The sequence below is a fragment of the Sander lucioperca genome, chromosome 18 (genome assembly GCF_008315115.2).
Source record: "Sander lucioperca isolate FBNREF2018 chromosome 18, SLUC_FBN_1.2, whole genome shotgun sequence".
NCBI lineage: Eukaryota > Metazoa > Chordata > Actinopteri > Perciformes > Percidae > Sander > Sander lucioperca.
The window spans coordinates 10,219,886-10,235,631 of NC_050190.1; the positions used below are offsets into that span (position 1 = coordinate 10,219,886).

General features: G+C 38.8%; 1 protein-coding gene across 3 annotated transcripts in view; it reads left to right on the top strand.

Annotated features, from left to right (window-relative positions):
* The window catches only part of rps6ka1 (ribosomal protein S6 kinase a, polypeptide 1), a 52,994-nt gene that overhangs the window by 22,409 nt on the left and 14,839 nt on the right, over positions 1–15,746 (top strand). The window lies entirely within an intron of this gene.

Genomic DNA, 15,746 nt, shown 5'->3' on the forward strand with positions numbered 1-15,746 from the left:
TACAAATTCGTTCTTTCTTTATTTGTATTTCGTACAAAAAATAACCATAAAATATAAAAACACAATAAGTGTGTAGCAACACACCAAAAGGAAAAACAATATCTATGAAGTGTTACAAATAATATGTTCAGTCTGTCCAAAAAGGAGCGGGACGAAGCCAAAGCTTGTTAATTTTCCCACCCCTCATTCAACTTTAAATAGTTCCTGTATATATTATATATTTTGTAAAGCAAAACATTAACTTTCTGTCCAAGAGTTGGATGTGAAGATTGATACCACTCTTATATCTGTACAATGAATATGAAGCCACAGCCAGCAGAGGGTTAGCCTAGCTTAGCATAAAGGCTGGAAACGGGGACAAAAAGCTAGTCCATCCAATAAATAACTCACCGTAAAGCCACAACATTGCTTTTACGCTTTGGTTTTTGTGTCGATTGTGGCGGATTTTGTGTTATTGTGTTATCTTATCTTTGGACAGAACCAGGCTAGCTGTTTCCCCTTTTCCAGTCTTTATGCTAAGCTAAGCTCACCGACTGCTAGCTTTTTATTTGTGGTATCAATCTTCTTATCAATCTCTCTCTCTCTCTCTCTCTCTCTCTCTCTCTCTCTCTCTCTCTCTCTCTCTCAGAGCAAGAAAGGCAATAAGCTCATTTCCCAGAATGTCTTCTTAAAGGGAGGTCTCCTCATGCAGAGTTTACTTTCTGCTTGTCTCCTTTCTGTGTGTATCTGTTAGGGAGAGCAATCTCCATAGTAGGCATACTGCAAGTATTGCTCCTTGAGGGCTTTCAATCTGGTAAATTCACTAAACTCTCCTGAAATGGCCTGAGGGCAGAAGAAAGAGAAGCAGAATTGGTTCTTTTCTACCTTCTCAGTTGCTTTTCTCTTACTCTAATCCTCCAGCTGCCTCCTTTTCTCTTGGCTCGCATCCCTGCAGGGCCTGTTTGCATTTTACCTCTTGATGAGATGCATCCTATCATTTTTAAATCGCTCCACTTCCTTGACCCCTTTGGGTTTCGCTGAATAATAGTATGATTTATGTGAAGGCTGTGCATAGGGCAGTTTACTGTGGAGGTGTGCTTTTGCCCCGAGCTCCTACTGAAGCTCATATTCACACCAGGATGCTGTGTTGCATCAAATCTTCTGTGTTTTTGTCTGCCTATGTGGAGGGCTAGATAGCTGAAGATTGCAGAATGGGACACATACATCACTGTTCTGGTGTTTAATAAATAATCTGACACTATCTGAATGTGGTAATACTCCTCAACCATCTGCTGCTCCTGTTTGCCAAGTTCCAATGAATGCCGCTAATTGTTTGCAAATACTATGATGATATCACCAGACCTGTGATCTTGGATTGGTTTACTTCAAAATATCTAGATTTAAGTTCAGAGTTTAAATATTTGGTCTGCCAATATGACTTCAGCTCTTTCTCAACATCTCCTTTTCAATCCCCTTCCTCTTTCTTCAAAACTGTGAAACATCCACGTGCGAGTGACTCAACCTCTAATCATTTTAGTTGTCCAGTAGGTGATCATGAATAAAAGATATGGGTCTGCACAAGGTGGCTCTGAGGTGTGAATGTGCATAACTGAATAACCTTGCAACAGGATATTGCTGAAAAAGGGCACACATGCCCAGAGGATCTTTCCAAGCGTATTAAAGGTTAAATAAATACAATAAAACTTCAAGGAAGGAATGATGATCAGGACAGAGGACAGCTGTTGAGCTGTACTTCCAGCTCAATCCTGTGCTGTGTTGTGTCTTGCCTTCCTGCTCTGCACAGCATCATCAAACATTTTCAGAGCTGGAAAGTGTCAAACCCTTCTTAGAAAAACCAACCACTATCTTGCAAAAGAGTGAGAAATCTTGCCAGGGGTGTAATGCATTATGCCGGCATCTGCTTGGCTGTGATCCCCAATGAGCACAGGCCTGTATTAACAAGGTTTGGACATGCCTTGGAGCTCTACAGAGCTAAACACTTCACATTCCACTGCAGGGTTAGAGGGAGGGGCTAATGTGAGAGAGGGGTTGAATGTTAAGAGAATAGAGCTGTGACTGACTATATCACGTTGGGCTTCAGGATGTAGCCTAACATGCACTTAATGTATTATAGTCTAGTCAGTGCATACACTATGGATGTTTTGTGTGTGTCTGTGGCAGTGTGTATGTGTCACTAGGTGCATGGGTTTCCTAAACTCAGTTGAACTTGTAAAAAAAATGTGCATGGATTCAAATATGCCATGTCCTCAGTTTATTCTTCCCGTTGCAAAAATAAACCCTAAAATGTTGCAGCTGTCTGGATCTGTGTGTGTGTGTGTGTGTGTGTGTGTGTGTTTTCCCCCCCAAAATGTGAGTTTGATTAAACAGGCTGCCGCAGCTAGGAAAGTAAAAATGTCAACTTCGTTCTAACATGACTCAGACAGTTACCAATACTCTGAAATGACTGTTGAGCAGCATTATGTGCTGGAGTTGACAGAGTGTATTGCTCTTTGCAGTCCCCCTATGACCCACTATTTTTTCTTTGTCTCCTTTTCCTCTGTTGGTAGCACGCATTATTCCCCGTCATATCTCGGCACCTATTTTCATTTCCTGATTGTGTGATTAGCTAGTTAGCTATCACAGTAATGAGCAGAGAGCTCATAAAAGTTACACCCATGGGCAAGCTTGCACAGCCTAATTGAAATCACAATTGTTGGTCTTAAATGTTTTAAGAATATGGCAGTTGCCATTTCAAAGTAAGTATGTTATTTTGACGAAATGTCGGGAGGATTATGAAATTAGATTTAGAGATTAAAGTCACTGCTTCGATCAAAGTGAAGAGAGATTTTATTTATTATTTAGATGGTGTAATAAGTTTTGTATCACCAATCCCAGACTCTTATGAGCAGGATATATAAAACTTTGACAATTCAAGAATAAGTCTGTGGATGCATTCAATAGTTAATATGCCTTCACAGGATTTTATCAGAATAATAAAACCCTGCTCACATGGTGTTCCTGTTGTGTTCCACCCCCATTGTAAAGCTGTACGTGTGCACAAGCATGGTGCCCACGCCAACAATTAACCGGCATCACGGCTCATCATCTACCAGTGGACATACAACAAACAATTATACTGCAATTAGACCAGTCAGAAAAACTGTGCACATTAACCCTTGTGTTGTCTTCCCTTCAACCTTGAAAAAAACACTTTTTTTCTGACATTTGTGACGCCTTTTTCACAATTTGTTTTTGCTTTTTCCAACGTTTTAATTTTTTTTAATTTTTCTATTACACATTTTCAGAGCTTATTTCTACGTCCAATATTTTCTGATATAAAACAAAAATGTAAAACGGGCCAATGTGACCCGAAGTCAACACAAGGGTTAAACACCTCAAAATAAAATTGGTCCTATCAGAGGGACTGATAGAGCTCCTCTTTCTCCACCCTTTACCTCTCTGTTGGTCATTTCACAGAGCCTTGGAAATCAGCCTTTTTGTCACAATATGAGCAAAGGTGCTGGAGAGACTACCGGTTGGTAGACTCCAATGTCGCTTGAAGCTACAGAAGTTTTTGGGTCGGGTCAGGCTGGAATAAGAAAGTGAAAGAGCACTAGAGAGAACATCCTGAGGGTTGTTGGAGAAGAAAGAATTCACAGTATTTTTCGCCACTAGAAGAGGGTAGGATGACTAGCCTTTACCTCACAAAACAAATTATAGTGATGCCTTTAAACAGCTGTTAGGCCAGAGATTACATTGAGATTGGAAACCTCATACTGTGTTCTTCTCTGCTTCTTTTTTGGGACGGAAAATCAATACGGTCCCTAAAGACTTTATGCTCTCTGTCATCTTGCATTGGCAAGGTCTCAGAACGATACTAAGCAGCCAGTATTTTATTACTTAGTGCACAGCTATATAATAAGTGTTTTCAAAAGAATAAAATTGTTAAAAAATAAGACCAACAAACAGTAAAAAGAACAAGCAACACATTTAAAAATAAAAGAAATACAAATAAAAACAGTAAAATACAACTTAAAAACAAACAAAATTACAAACATGAGACAAAGGTAATTTTAAATAGGTGAGTCTTCGGCTGTTTTTTAAAAGCTTTATTACATTCCATAAAGAACAGTAGAGAGAAAATGTCTTCAGTGTACTGTATCACATTCAGTTCAGCTGGGAGTCGATACACAGGTCATTTTCTGTTCTTAAGGCCACTATATGTAAATATTTGATATGATTATAACATCTTTAAATTTATATTTTTTTTCTGATGATTTAAGTTTTTGATTGAAGGAAAAACAAATTGGTGTAGTTTGTGTGGCTTTTAGTTCATTAATGTGCAGCAACATGTATTTCAGTCCACAGTTCCACAGCGTGTGTTCGATACTACCACTAGGGGGCACCAAAGTCAGAAACTTTCTTCCTGGCTATGCGGCGGTGTGGCGGTATATGAAAAATGTATATTGTACGGGAAATAAAAACCGGTATACTGGATGAAGCAGTATACCACCCAGCACTAATTGAACAGCCTATTAATAGTACGTAAATTAAATAAAGTAGGTTAATAAATGAATTGCAGCAGGTGTCGCTTCAATGATGTAACCAAGGTCAAGTCTAGCAGAAGTGTGGTTTCACGAGGACTTCTCATTTTATTACCCTGGACTACTAATATCAGTTAATCGAATATCTTTGATTTATGACACCATGGGAAAGATATTGGCTCTTGCAAAAACAAATCCACTTATTTTAGTTGTAGTTATAACTATGAGGATTTTGTGAAATGATTTTGAAGCAATAGCATGACTTGGATGTGTCATCGGAGGGCTTGCATTTTCTAGCTGCTACGTAGTAGGGATGGGCGATATGGCCTAAAATCCATATTGCGATATACATTGCAGCCTCTTGCGATAACGATAAATATCGCGATATATAAAATATAATAGAACCATTTCAGACCAGGTTACATAGACCCTAAGGAAAACCAAACTGCTAAATGTATTATTTTTTTTAAAGAGAAAGAAACGTAATATGTACTTTTGAGAACATTTATTGTTCAAAACTGTAATTATACAACATAATGTTAGATAAATAAAATTCAAGTACACTTGTTGCAGAGACTTTGACAAAGAAAAAGCTTAAAGTATTGGGTGTCTTCTCTTTAGTGCAAACCATTCTAAAAGGCATTGGTTCTTAAATGCCACCCAAGATGCAGAGAACAGGAAAATCTGGTGTCTGTTTAGTTAAGGAACAGACACTGTACTGAAAATACTTTAAGTATTACGCAAAGATGCACAGATACTTTAAATAAAAACATATTTCAAACAAAGTTTCTTACCTGCAGCCTAACGTAACGCATTTGAGCGCACACACACACACACACACACACACACGGGAGAGTCTGGACTTTTCCCGGTGGGCCGGTCTGATAATAGTTATACATTGCAAGTTGTTAGCAACACCATCCGGCGGCATGTACCGGCGTAAACTTCCCGGTACATTTTTTGGTCCCACTCCGCCGCTGCACACACACGCACACACACACACACACACACGGCCGTATGTTCAGCGGGGAAGTACGACGTCTGCAAACACCGGCTGCCAAGATTCCAATCATCCGTTATATAGTAAATTGTCAGGCTGATGAAAGGCTCCATGGTACAGCTCGACCACAGGTCCGTTGTAGCGGCTTAAATCCAAACCAAGTCCAAATAATGGATGTTGCACCGGTCTTTTTCACCAGCTCCTTGTTTCGCTTTCAGCCATGTTTACTCAAGATGACGGTGACGCGTTGCTGCCGGTTGCAGCTCGTGGCTCTAAATTTCGCAGGTAGATTGCGTCATCAACATGAATTATCGTGATAGTGCAATATAATTAAAATCTCTATCGTAGGCCAATTTTGTATCGTTTATATTGCATATCGTCTCTATCGCCCATCCCTACTACCTAGCTTACAAGAGTTAAAATGTTTCGGTCCATGACTAATTAAAATCCGATGTAGATACTGCAGTGTGATACGTTTTATTTTTATTTTAAGGGCTTTGATGTTTACCTGTTTAACTTTTGGGTTGTCTTGTTGAAGCAGCTCTGAAGTAAACCACAAAAATAAACCCACATCTTTCTTTAAAGAAGGTAGTTTCTTTCAAGAGTTGTGACAAAATCAGCATTGAAACTAATTGATGATCTTATGAGACACGAGAAGTGGATAGATACAAGAAAGAGGCACTAACGAAGAGGGAAATTACTGTGATAGCAAGTCATAATCACACTTGTGTGTCACTTTCTGCTTGAGTGGAGAGCAAATAAACTGCATCTGTTGGCATATTAATTACATACATTTAGTTAGAAACATGAGCACTAGAACACACTCTAATAGTGATTTAGAGTGAAAAGCTGTGATGATAATCTTGGTAGGATAAGAATGTCAGTTATTAAAGCTGATAGTGATACCACAAAACAGCCAAGTTCAGTTCAGCTCATGAAACATGTTCAAAGATCAGCTGATATGAGTGCTGTCTCTGTGTATCGACGAGCTTTGGTAGTCAGCGATGTTCTGCAAATGTCTGTACTACACAAGAGAGCCACATCCTCAAAGTTATCTGAAGTGTGTGTGTGTGTGTGTGTGTGTGTGTGTGTGTGTGTGTGTGTGTGTGTGTGTGTGTGTGTGTGTGTGTGTGTGTGTGTGTGTGTGTGTGTGTGTGTGTGTATCTAATCTATGCATTATGTGCTTCTTTTGTTTGTTAATTGCAGGAAGAGTTTCTCTTTCCTTGAACATCAGCAATCGGTATAAACTTGTATAACAGTGTAATCATGTATACCACTGCTGTGTTGGTGACAATAGAATTAATGTAGGCTCACACATGAAATTTCAACCAACCAAAACATGCCTTTTCTCTGAAAACATCACCATTGCAGAGGGATGTGTTGCACAGAGAGGTTCTGTTTATCTCAAGTGTATTGCCTCTCCTGAAGTTAATTACAGTCCTTCTTGCAGCAGCAGAAGACATTTAACTGTGGAAAAGCCTCTGAAGTCATTGGCATTGGATTGATCTGTTCTGAATTGTGATTTAGTGGCTACATGATTGTCCACTCAGTCATCAGACTATATTTGTATTTTGTTTACTGAAAGGCGGTGGAAGCCCTTTAATAGAAACCCAGATGTTTATTTTATAAAAATGTTTTTCCATTAGTTTTGAGAGATTATCAAGTGTTGATGAAGAATGTGTGTTCATTAGCACTTAAGAATTAAAAATACATTCCTTCATCGTTGCATGAATGTTGCTAAACAAAACCTTGTTAGTACAGCGTGAAAAACTGCAATTTTCACTTTGCATGAAGAATCCTAACAAAGTCGTTTATAACATTTGAACTGTATTCTGTAGTCTATAGTAGAAAATACATGTTTTGTTCCTGTATATCGTGTATACATGTTCCTATTCCTTTGTTGATACATATTTGGTGGCTTTACTATTTTATAAATGTTTTGTAGATTTTTTTTCTCCTACTCTGTATGATTTTAAATACATTTGTATCTGTCCTTAAACAAAACAATTCACTCCTTTTGGTAATATTGGTGTTTATGTGTATTAACAAGACATGAAAGGATTAGTTGTTTGACATCAAATTAATCTGCACCTACAGTATTTTCATAATGGATGAATAGCTTGAGTAAAAAATGCTAAATATTTGCCGCTTTTCTTTGCCTTAATGATAGTAGTAAAGTGAATTTATTTGGGTTTTGGACTGTTGGTTTAATAAAACAGGAAATTTCAAGACTTCACCTTGGGCTCTTGGAAGTTGCGATGGGCATTTTTCACTATACATAAACAAAATTATTAATCAAGCAAATAATCAACAGAATCTTAAACTTAGTTGCAGCCATATTTATTTATAGCTTTGTAGAGTATGAAATTACTGTAACATAACAGCTTGCTTTTATATATGGCAATAGCAGCCCCTTGTCATTTCAGTTACATCATGTCCACGATCTGCTCATGAAGACCTGACATTATGAGGCTACCGACGTGTGTGTCGACACTTGCCCTAAATATGTCCATCGTTAGTGTCTCTTTTCTTTTCCATACTCACAATCGGTTTTGGCATTATTTTCCCGTCTATGTTTCTCATCTACTTACATCACACATGATAATGGGATTGTTTTTGTCAGTTTTAAAGGTAGCGATGCCTGGCTCATTTGATTATTTTGCAAGCAGGCTCACGAGGAACAACCAGACCTGCCAGTTATTGCCTATAATTTGTGTTTGATCAGACGTTAAAACAAGTGGAAACAGCCTCTGGGTTTTGTCAAAGTGGACTCTGGTGTTCCAGCAGCACCGTAGATCAGGACAGGGAGGGAACCCTGATGACGCACACACATACGCACACACACACACACACACACACAGACACACCCACCTCCTAAATAAGAAAAGGCACTGAGGCTTGAAGATGCCCTCTTACATGGTCTCCTTCTCACTGCCCCTTAATAATTTTACTCTGTACAATCCAGTACAGCATCCTCTTCTTCTCTTCCTCTCCCCTCTTATCTTCCATCATACTGCTCAGCACTGCTCCTTATAGTCTAATACATCATCATGTCTTGTAGTCCAGATAAAGCCTGGTTATTTAACGATTTGTTGAGCAGGTGTCCTTGGCTGTCCTGCCCCGCTCCATCCTGTTGGCTTTTGTTCTTGCAAAGTTTTTCTGCCTTTCTGTGAAGTATAGTCACTCAAAGGCGAGGACAGCCTTAAATTAACTCAGCTTTTTGTCGCATCCTGAATGTTATTTTTTTCAGCAAGGTCAAACGTTTAGCAAAAAAGATGTTTGACACAGTGATTCCTGATTGAATGGCATTCAGCAAATCAATAGCTTTCAGTGAATAGTCTGATATGCGTTTGGTTCATCAGTTATGCATAAACAACTCTTGATGTTCCTAGTCCTACATGGCAAGTTAGTCAGTTAACAAGAGCGTGGAATGGAAAAACAGCTTCATTATGCAAGACGGACGGACTTTGCTCTGTCACACAATCTTCTGGTTACAATAAAAAACAATTTATTACCTATGCTTATCCACATGCAGGCACATGCAAGCAAAAAGTGCACACACACACCATCATTCACGTCTTATCAAGCGTGTAAGTCATAGAGTTGTGTTTATGCCGCAAGTTATTTGAGCCTCTCTAGAAAGGTTTTAATGCAAATTAAATTGGCTCCTTATGCTTTGCAGTAGCTAATAGACCTTGTTGTGATTGCCTCTGCAGGCCCAGGAAGGGTGTGTGTGTGTGTGTGTGTGTGTGTGTGTGTGTGTATGTGTAGTAGTGCTTGGAGGAAGTAAATCAGTGATGGTTAGTGATGTTTCAGTGCAGTTTGTAGTGTGTTTGTGGGGTTGGTAGCGATTGATGAAAGCACCTGTCAGTCCTGTTGTCTGAGTTTATCATCAACAGAAACTGATGTTAATAGCAGCAGCATTTTTAGGTGGCTTGGTGTGTTGACACACACACACACACACACTGGGGGATGGTTTACAGCCCAGTTACCCAGTCTGCCTCTGTGCTTGAAGTGGGCTCTAAATCTTTGGATTCTATTTTACACAATATAACCTCTGTTCCTCCCTCCTCTTGCCCATCAGCTATATAGTTCACCTAACTGCTCTCTGTTCTCATGGTATGCTGTTAAACTATCTTATCTCTCCATCAAGAGTTTTTCAGAACATCTCAAAAGATTAAATGTGCTACAAGCGATCATTAAAGGAAGATTTGGGTTTATTCAAATCATCTTTTTTTTTTTTTTTTTTTATAGTTTTGATCATAATTCCTATCAGTAATGATAACATTGGCTAGAAACACGAGCAGTGAGACAATCCCACTGGCTTAAACAAGCCAACAGTTTAATTTATTAATCACAACCATTGTTCCATTGACTGTTTTATATCCACACTGTTCTTGTGGCTTCAATACTGATGTTTGGATTTTATTTTTATTTAACAAGTAAAGACCAATGTGATTTTGAATATCATCTATGTCCTCCAAAGAAAATCTCACTCTCACAAAATGCAGATTGAGTAACTAATTGGGGGACGATGTACTGATTACCTCATGTACTGATGACCTACTTGATTTCAAAAACAGCATCTAGTTGTTCATAAAGTTATACATTATTCAGATTTTTCCACTAGAAGTTTGGCTAACCTGAGGATTTGTTAAAAACCTGCGTGATTGTCCGATCATGATTCTTCTTCAGTTGGAACGACATATTCCCTGTAGAGCCCGACCTGATATAAGCAAGTTTAGAAATGAGGACGGCATTACATAGTGTCTACCAGAGAGCACTGACAACTTTATTTTTCAATACTCCTCAATATGTATCTGGGTCACAAGTGTCTAAAAAACAAATTTAGAGGATCCTTATTAAAAATGTTTACGTATCTGTTTACCCAGATCTCCACACTTAACTCGGTGAGTACAATATCCTTGTACCAGTTGGATTGATGGATCAAATTACAAAAATAAGACCTATGTGGTATGAAACCAGTATTTATTTATTTTTTAGAATGTTTCACAGTGCCATTTTCTGTGTGTAAGAGTGTGATAGGCCAGACTCATGAAAATATTTGAATGAAAAACTCCTAGGACACAACCAGGTGTCAACAAGCATGTCAGTCCACAAATTGGTGTGTTTGATCATCGAACAGACTAAAAACCTACTACACTTGAACCAGTTGCCCCTCAGACTTTTGATACATCCATCTATTCACTTCATCCCCTCCTCCATCCATTCATGGCTGCTATGGGCCTAGTTGTCATGGTTACTGTGTCCTTGCCGTCGCTAAGTCCTCATTGTTACTTGTGCCGCCAGGAGGAAAAAGGTTTATGATAACATATACACACAAAATACAATCATGAGGGATTTTCATTCATACATCAGTTTGGCTTAAAACACACACACACACACACACACACACACACACACACACTCTAGTACAGTAGTGATTACACAGGGCTACTCTGTCAGAGAGTCAGCCCCATTAATCAACGTGTGTGTGTGTGTTGTCTTATAGATGTCTGTATGTGTATTCTGAAAGGTCTCTGATATTAGAGTCACAAGCTACATTGCCAACCTTTTAAAGGCCATCACAATATAAAGTGACTGTAGACAAATTCATTCTCATGCAGCATGGATGGTTTGGAGAGGAATCTGGCATCAGATTGCATGTTGAAGTAGAGTATAAAGTCACAAAAGTGCTCTTTTTGTGAAGATGGAGGCTGGCAAATTTTACCTGGTATCATCATTCAAAATGTTTCCCGTGTTTATGGCCTTGTTTCTCATACAACTCTCGTTTTACAAAGAGGATGCTGGGATATGGAGACAGACACAGTTGCCATAGTTTCACGCTTCTCCCTCTCAGGGTCGATTAAGGAAAATGTTCCAACCAGTTCCTATCATCCTTTATAGTTCTCATTAATATGGATGTGAATGGTGTTTATTATCTCTGCTCTGCCCTTCTTGATTTAATAAAATCTTTGCTGCATTTGTTTTTATATTTCCATTGGATTGTTTTATCTTTCCAGGTTATTACATTTGTGTTTTATGTCTGCTTTTGTTTTTTCTCCTTTGTTTCCTCTCTGTCTCATCTGTTTCTCAGCAGTTTTAAGAGTTTCCCCAGGAGCATTACACCCTTTGACCTTTGTTGCCATGGCAGCAGTGTCATATGCAGTACAGGAAATGCAAAATTACATTAACAACATATTTTGGTTACAAATGAGTTGATAAAAATACAGATCTGTCTACCCCCCACATTTGACAGTGATTTATTTTTTTTTTTTGGGGGATCTCTGTGTAATACTGACCTGAATGTCAACTTCTTCAATTAATTTACTCTTCATGAAGACTTTTATTTACACTGATTTAGCATAGTCTGGCATTGCTATGGGCAGGGTTCCAAGTTTTCACCAGCCAAATGCTTAAATTAAATGCCATGTGTACTGGCCCCATCTGTCATATTTCCAGCAGCTTTGGCAAGTAGACAAGTCGTCTTCGTTCACTCTTTTAATTCTAAACTCAATTAAGCCCCAACCTGGAGCTTCTTTTGTCTTTCTGTATTTTATTACATTGCATTTAGTTTTTATTAGTTGAAGCCACACCTTGTCCAGCCACAGCAGGCAGCTGTTTTCAAATAAAAAGCTTTGATTAATCCCGTTTAAGTTACATGCCTAGCACCAGACATCAGACAGACAAAGTTAACGACTAGCTGGTGAACATAGTGGAGCATTTAGCAACTAAAGAGCCAGATATTTCCCTCTGGAGTTAGTGGAGACTAATAACAGAGCCAGCAAGAGAGTGGATATTGGACTTACAGATTCATCAGGTGGCCAGAAACCAGACTCCAAATGAATTTGAATGTTACTCAGAGCAAAAACTAACACAATGTGCTTTTTTAAATAAATTAAGAGGAGAATTTTCTCAATTAAAATCCGTCCTACAACCTAAAATCCATCAGTTTGTCACAAAAACAACTTTTACAGCACTGAATATACTGCGACATTCTGGCCTGACATGGTGTACATTATAGTGAAGTGTTACAAACAGGAATGGTTAGTTGCCACTTATCTGGCCTCAATGGAGAAGAATGAAGGTGTGGCTGCCTGGGTGGCACTGCCCGGCTGGTTAAATATTTCCCACAAAAGTTTTCATCTCAAGAGTTGCAGGCAGTGGAGTAGTTCATATATTAAAAGAGTTGGGTGTGTTGTCGATCAGGGCCCATGGTTATGAAAAGTGTTTAAGACAGGTTCAGGAAGGATGCCTGCGCCAGTGTTTTGATTTATGCCCGTGTGTGTTTTGAGTGTGTGTCTTTTGGCAAGATGTTAGGTTGATATTTAAGGAAAGATGAGAACTACTAGAGGGAGGAAGCAGGAAGTATTGACTGGGATATGAAACTGCTATTTTAGGCTGCTCTGGCTGGTATGAAGAGTTTGAACTGTAGAGTGGGAACAGTTGCATGCTGTAAGAGAAATTAAAAATGAATGATGAAAAAGAAAATTGCTCATGCGATGTCATTGTTTGTGTGGTTATGGGTTGTACTCTGTGTGTGTGTATATGCAGGTGTTGCTCTGTATTCTATGCATGGTGAACACATTTTCACTGCAGTCAGCCAGCTTAGCTTTAACTCCGATGACCTCATTGTTTATATTACCAGCACTCACTCTTTCTTCTCTTCCTCTGTCTCATCTATCGCTCCCACTTATCTCTCTCTATCCCTCTCTTTTGTTCTCTCTTACTACTCCCTGCCATTTCTGTCCCTCTTTATTTTATTTATTGACCATCTGTGGATATTCCACAAGGCCATTATGGCCTCATGTCATCTCGCCCAGCGCTGAACTGCTTCATCTTACTGCTATCCTTGCTGGGGATATTAATAGTACAGATGCCAACACAGGATTTCCTGTAGCATTAGTGCTAATCCTGTAACATCCACCTTTAACTTGTCTATAGCATTTGATATAAAACGAGCATCTATGCCAGTCGAGACTACTTGTTTACTAAACATTTGCCGGTGTCATTCAATGATGCCATTTGGTGCAGTGTATTGCGAGGCTGAGCCAGTATTGTAGTAGTTTCTATGTTTTTTTGTGATCAAGTGGTTTTTGATTTTGATGATTCTGGTTGTTTGTACAACTTTATGTTGTATGTATGTATGTATGTATGTATGTATGTATGTAAGGATGGGAATTAACCCCAGTGTTATCCTCCACCAAGTGGTCAAGGATCAAAACATGTTAACAGTGACAGACATCCTGTGACTAGTCATAAACCACTCACCAAACCTAATGCCCTTTTCATTATTTTCTTCTATATCTACAGTACATCTCTGTTTTTCTGTTATGATGTAATGTGCTAAAGGGAGAACTGATTCCACAAAAACTGTCATCTCATGTCATGAATGTCAAGTATTGCTCATACTTACGACACACACAATCTGTTTCTTAGTCTACTATTTAAAATAATGTACTCTAGATGAAGCTTGTCTCTCATCTTTATATATATATATATATATATATATATATATATATAATATAATATAAAAAAATAAGTTCAGGTTGGCTAAGAACAAAGAACTAGCCGCCTGGCAAAGACTTCGTCGTAATCCTTCCCTACTTATAACGTGAGTATCTCTGTCTACTAGTGCTTTTATCCTGCAGATAATAAATATATATATATATATATATATATATATATATATATTTATTTATTTATTTATTTATTTAGTTTCCATGTATCTCTTTTTTTATAGTGTTCTTTAAATCTGTTCTCATCCTACCTGTCTAAGCTAAGCTACTATTTGAGCACCGTGATCGAATGTCTGAGGATTGCACTGGGACTGGGTGAATGTCCATCTGCAGCACAGCCTCTTCCCACTGCTTCCTTCCCTCCATCCACCTCTCCCCTTTTTTGTACCAGCCTGTCGGTCTTGGCTGTGACAGCAGGTGATGCTAGAGTGCAAACCGAGTAAGTGAGAGAATGAATGGGACAGGGGAACAGACAGAATGAAGGTGAGCAAATGGAGAGGCTGTTGGGCGAAGTGGAAAGAAGGTGTGTTGTAGGAACAGCATGTTCATCAGAGGAAAAAAAAAAAAAAAAGATAATGAATGGGAAAGAAACTAGTTGAATGAATGAGTCAGCCCTGCCCTCCAAAATATAGCAGCCCTCTCTGGTGCCTGCCTTCCGATTTGATGAAGGGGGAGAGAGGACAGAGTCAGACTGATCAAAACACTAAAGAGGGAGGCATTCCTGTCTGGACACAAATACACAACTGTATGGACAATCATGCTAACTCCAAAATAGAAATTCCTACTTTTGTTCATAAAGCTAGCTGTTTCTGCCTTTACCTAACTGACAAAGATTATTGGCCAACTGTTATTCTCTATCATGTGTTACACAAAACAAGCAATGTGAAAACATCATTTTGGGTTTTGAGAAATTGTGATGGGCATTTTTGACATTTTACATATACATCAAAATACTAATCAATTAATCAATATATTTGGCAGATTAATTGATTAATGAAGAAAAATCATTAGTTGTAGCCCTAAAGGATTAGTGTGATGATGATACATTATTTTTTCATCATTAAATTAAGCTAATATTTAAAACTTAGAAATGTTTTATAAGGGGTGTTTTTATTAGAAAGTGCAGCCTTCAGTATTTTAGTCATAGTCAAGGTAGTACTGCAGAGTACCTATTTTGTGTGTGTGTGTGTGTGTGTGTGTGTGTGTGTGTGTGTGTGTGTGTGCAGGATATTTGTTTTCATAGTAATGAGACTGAACCTTGGTTGTTTGGATGGATGTTTAGACTACTCTGTCTCCCTTCATGTACTCTAGTCATTTATGCTGTCTCCCACTCTAGACTTTCTCACTTTTTCTCCTTCTCTCCGTTCCAACAGTCAGAGCTGTCATGCATTTGAAAACGTGCAGGTGCTGCTCCATTTTCCAGGAAAGAGAAGAGGCTACAGTGAGACAAATACTCCAGTTGTCTTGTGTTTTTCAACTCGCTCACTGCCTGTATGGGCTTCTTCTCTACTTTTTGACAAGGCATGGCTGTTGCAGGGCTTAAACCTGTGTGCCCTTTGCTGTTGTGATTGGACAGTTTCTAACAGCAGGCAAGCCTCTGTCACCTCCCATAGTTCCCCCTCGACCCCACCTTTTGTCTCCCTTGCTGTAATTATTGTCAGATCCAGCATTGAGATCTGGAGGAGGCATGAGCTAACAATGTGA